Source organism: Nicotiana sylvestris, chromosome 8 (genome assembly GCF_000393655.2).
Source record: "Nicotiana sylvestris chromosome 8, ASM39365v2, whole genome shotgun sequence".
Classification (NCBI taxonomy): Eukaryota; Viridiplantae; Streptophyta; class Magnoliopsida; order Solanales; family Solanaceae; genus Nicotiana; species Nicotiana sylvestris.
In genome coordinates this window covers 45091659-45097645 of record NC_091064.1, presented here as the reverse complement: position 1 = coordinate 45097645, position 5987 = coordinate 45091659, and positions in this window count along the sequence as shown.

Genomic DNA, 5987 nt, shown 5'->3' with positions numbered 1-5987 from the left:
GGTCGAAAAAGAAAAAGAAATGGAGAAGCAGGGGCGGCGGGCAGTGAGGGTCACCGGAATTCTGGTCGCCGGAGTTTCGGGTTAAGACCAATGCCAAATGATAGCCCTTGTCGAGCTATATACTTCTATGTAGGCGTTGGGTGAAAGAGGTGGCTCAATATTCACGGATTTGACAAAAAAATGCGGCTAGGACTTTCCTAGATCTAAAATTCGTGGAACTTGAGGGGTTTTTGAAGGTTTTTGTTTGAAAATATGGAAAGAGGAGGTTGAGAGAAAGAAAGGGTGAAATTTTGGGGTTGGGGTTCGTCTTCCGGTGGTGGCGATTTCCGGCAGGCGGAATAGGGGAGGCGGGTGGTTCTGTGAGAGAGGAGAGAGTAAAGAGAGGAATGAAATAGATAATAGGGCAAAAATGAGGGAAAATTTTGGCTTCTTTAAGTGTTAAATATTAAGAATGAAGATCAAATTTGGACCGTTGGATCTATGGGCTATGAATGGATGAGACTAAATCTCTGCCACTTAACCAAAACGACGTAGTTTTGATCCAAAACTATGTCGTTTGGACCCGCCCTAGCAGCCCCATGTGGACCGGGTGTCACGACCCAATTTTCTAACCTGGTCGTGATGGCACCTCTCGTGAAGACAAGACCAGCCAACTAACCCAAATCATATCTTTAACAATTATTAAACATAAATGAATAAATAAATACAGCTTAACGACAATAATAACCAGTGTTTAAAGCCCAACATAATTCGACCGGGGTGTCACAAGTCACGAGCATCTAAAGAAATCCTGAACACAACTACAGGGCCAATAATATACAAAATTAAATTCTGAAATTCTAAAGACAATGTCCGGTGCCGCGAACGCTGGCGGTAACCTTGCTCAGCTACAATAGTAATACCTTCAATGAGCTAATATCCCGCTACCGGGTGATCAATACCTGCAGCTGCACGCGAGGTGCAGGGAGTAAAGTGAGTACTCCGACCCAGTGAGTAATAAAAGTAACTACAGTCCGAAGATAAGAAAATCCAGTAAATACACAAAGTAAGCTAAAATCCAAATATACAGCAACATATGGAACTGAGCAGCTAAACAACAGTATAAATACAAATACATGAATGCAATGCAATGCATATGATGGTACATTCCAGTACCCACTGCGGCCTGCAGCCCGATCCATCCATATTTATTTATCATCGATGGCGCTCACTGGGGGCGTGTACAGACTCCGGAGGGGATCCTACAGCCCAAGTGCAATATCTTGGTCAGTCATTGTTACCTGACCGGTCAGCCCATTGTTACCTGACCAATTTACATAATACAGTGTCATTGTTACCACTATTTCAAGTATCTCATACAGTGTCATTGTTACCACTGTTTCAAGTATATCATACAGTGTCATTGGACTCCGGAGGGGCTCCTACAGCCCAAGCGAAATATCTTGGTCAGTCATTGTTACCTGACCAGTCAGCCCATTGTTACCTGACCAATTTACATAATACAGTGCCATTATTACCACTGTTTCAAGTCACTTTATAATCAGTCCAGAAAATAATATAATAATCCCCTTGGGCATTTACCAAATAGAAGCTTCCAACCCGAAATACATTTAAAATGTCATTTGAGTTTTCAACACTTAGAATTACGGCTAAGTTTGCAAAACAGTAATTAAAATCTTGGACTGAAATTAAATGATATTAATCCCCGAATGATTCTACAAGTCGGCACAAGGCCCCCAAACGTGGCATTAAGCCCAAATATCATCAATACATGTGCGTATCAGTCGCCAACATATTATAAGTATCAATACAATGTGCGAATCAGTCGCCAATATACTATAATTATCACTCGGGATGGACCAAGTCACAATCCCCAATCATATACGACCCCGCACCTGCCATGGGATGCGTGTCACGCCTCAATATAGCGTTACGATGTGAAAGTCCGGGGTTTCAAACCCTCAGAACAACAGTTGCATCAATTACTCACCTCGAACCGGCTACTTCTTTAGCTCGCGACGCCTTTGCCCCTCGAATTGGCCTCCACGTGCGTCGAATCTGCCCAAAATCGCAACGAATATGTCGCATTATGCTAAAGGGACAATACCCAATCGAAAGCAATCGAAAAATATCAAAATTCACGAAATTTGCAAAACCCGAGCCCCGGGCTCACTTCTCAAAATCCAGAAATTTTTACGTCAAAATGTTCCTTATATTGCGACGAGTCTATACATACCAAATTCACAAGAATCGGAGCCATTGGCCCCTCAAATCCCAAATTTAGAATTTCAATTTCAAGCCCTATTTTCTTACAATTTGGCTATATTTTCATGAATTTCAAGGATGATTGCACAATATAATCTTGTATTTAGTTCATAGGACTTACCTCCAATCACTTTCCGCCAAAACCCCTTCAATTCCCGTCCAAAAGCTCTCAAGGTTGCTCAAAAATGGTGGAAAAATGGGTTGGGTTCGCGGATGAAATGTTAATATTTCGGAAGTACTGTTCACGGGTCACTGTTCATGGGGTCACTGTTCACGGGTCACTATTCACGACACTGTTCACTGGTCACTGTTCAACCGCGCGGTTACTGTTTACTGCTGCAGAAAATACAGCAGTTTTTTATGAAATTTGCAGCAAAGCCATTTTTACTAAAATGGCTCTAACTCCATCATACGAACTCGGAATTAGACGATTCTTGTTCCTATGAGTCACAAATAATAATACGAACACAACCATTTAATCGAAACTCAATTCAGAGATTGTTTGCCCAGTTCAATACCCATTCCGCTTGTTAAATAATTAACTCACATTTCACGTCAAAAACCCAATCGCGACTTGATAAAATTAAACCAAAATTTCCAAATCAGTCCTATAATTCATGATGTAAATTCTGGAAGTCTCGAAATCAAATTTGGATCTTTAGAACTAAAAATGAACCTTTAGATCATTACATTTATGCTCAAAACGGCAAAAATCTTCCAAAAATGACCTGTTGGGCATCCGAAACACACCCGAGGCCAGTGGGACCTCAACCAATCATGCCCACATAATTCATAACATCATTAAGACCTGCTCCAATCATCAAAACACCTCAAACAATATCAAATTATCCAAAACTCATCGAATTCAAGCCTAAGTTTCCAAAAATTTCCGAACATACACTTTCGATCAAAAATCCGACCAAACGATGTCCGAATAACCTGAATTTTTGTACACACATCACAAATGATATAACAAAGCTACAGAAACTCTCGTAATTCCATTCCGACTCCCGGATCAAAATCTCACCTATCAACCCGAATTCGCCAAAATACTAACTTTGCCAATTCAAGCTAAATTCTACCCCGGTCATCAGAAAAATATTCCGGACACACTCTTAAGTCCCAAATCACCTAACGAAGCTATACGAACCATAAAATTTGCATTTCGAGTCCTCTAACACATAAGTCAATATCCGGTTGACTTTTCCAACTTATGCTTCCTTAAGAGAGACTAAGTGTCTCAAACTTTACCAAAACTAGTCCGAATGACTTCAAATTTTGCACACAAGTCACATTCGATATTACGGACTTGCACCAACTTTCAGAATCGCATTCCGACCCCGATATCAAAAATTTTCACTTCCGGTCGAATTTTCTCAAAAACCTTCAAATTCCTATATTTAGCCAAATGACTTCAAAATGACCCCCGGACATCCGAATTCACTTCCGATTGCGCTCCCAACTCCAGAATCACCATACAGAGCTATTCCCAGACTCGGAATCCCAAACGGACATCTATAACTCTGAAATGCCTTCCAACCCAAGTTTATGAAATTCTTCTAAAATACTAACTTCCACAATATACGCCGAAATGCTCACGGGTTATCCAAAACCAAATCCGGACATACGCCCAAGTCCGAAATCATCATACGAACATGCTGGAACTTTCAGATCCCAATTCCGAGGTCGTTTACTCAAAATTCCAATCTTAGCCATTTTCTTCAACTTAAGGTTGCCGCAATGAAAAGTTTCTTTCCAATTTGACTCCGAATTTCTTGAAATTCAATTATGACCATACGTACAAGTCAATATACCTAAAATGAAGCTGTTCATGACTTCCAACTACTGACGACGCGCTAGAGCTTAAAACGACCGGTCGGGTCGTTACATTCTTCCCCACTTAAATAGACGTTCGTCCTCGAACGTTCCAAGAATTGCTCTTAAGTTATCTGAAATCATTGTTTAACACCTCGTGCACCTGTCCGTGCTACCACAACTCATATGGACACATTAGTTTGATCAAATCTGCAGATATCCTCTTTTATCCATACAATAAGCTCAGAACCCAATTCCAACACCTGAAATTATCTGCCAGACCTGTTCCCTGTATATAAACACTGTATCAACTACCACACGATGTACCAGAACACGACTGCGTACCTTTGTTGAATTAGCACCATGCATCGCATAATTCACCATCTAACCACAATGACACTCCATGAACCTTAATAGCCAAAATTCCACGACTCTGATGCTCCCAATGCATATGATGATATACCTATACATTCTGTTATAATGCTGACGATACAACCACAATGGAGGAGATGTGCAGAAATTTCTAACCAATTGCAGAGTTAACCAAACATTAATTCTCTCCTTTTTGACTAAAATCATCACCTCATTACTACCCAAATACTGGTAACTGCCTTGTAATATACCTCACATAATCCCACTGCAATGGTCCCCGATACTAATAGTCTCGCATCACCTAGTACAAGCTGCTCAGACAACCAATCACCACACACAATGACCAACGGTCTCATATGATGCAAAAATGCGCCAATAGGCCATAATGCGAACACGATACATAAGGAAATGATTCCGGAATGGACTGCTCAACTCACACAACTAATATGGACTTTTCCCCAGAGAATAGGAATTTATCAAGCTGTTTCATAGCACACATGGCACAATCACAATATTACATGAGTTGACGAACACGGAACAATATATGATATTCCAACACCCCTCTTTGAGGAGCGCTATACTAAAATAAACACATCTGACTCACATGAAGCCCATAATACTATTTAAATCCATTCACCCACTTCAGGTCGATTCTGCTCGCACTAAACTAGGCTGATAGCCTTTCCTGGACCCGTAATAAGTCATTTCATCTCATAACATGAAAGAACTACCACCATAGCCGGGACAATACCCCACAATCTACAACCAAATGAACCGAACGACTTCATATAGATCTTAGATATTCTTCCAACATTTCAACTTTATTAAGTCCCGAAATTTGACTAACTCCCAGATTTTTCAAATATTTCGGCAGAGTCTCCCTTGTAATTGGGCCTATGCACCTGTGAGAGTAACACCAAAACAACTCCTAACAGCATGTCCACAACCCAACAAGTACCACAAGTATATCAATAACACTAATCTCCGCATTACAAGCCCGACATTATCACAATGATATTTTGACATGAAACGCATCATTTGTATGATCATAACCACATTTCTGGTCTTAATAGTTGTTCATAAATAATTCCATCATTATCAATAAATCTCATATTAACCACCACCTCATTTCAAATTTTCACAATACTGACAACAGAATGTGAGGCATGAAGACCTCATTATTACTTACTCAGATTAATGAGTCATATCACCTGGGAACTCATCTCATAAGCTAAAACTCAATAATTACAATACAATTTGGCAAATTATGCACAGAGATATTCGTACAAGAATTTTCAAATAAGCCTCATAGGCATGACTCCCTATAAGTACTATAGTACAAATTTTTAATTTTCACAAGGGAGAATTTTAAACACATAACCTTTTTTTCACCACAAGGACCTCGTCCTTATATAACATCCTCCGCATCTTGTAGCCCGGATTAAATATTTCATATCATATAAAAATGTGAGGATCTCATCCTCAACTCTGAATCACAAGTATTTTGCACATTGTACCAACTAAAATTTTTCATT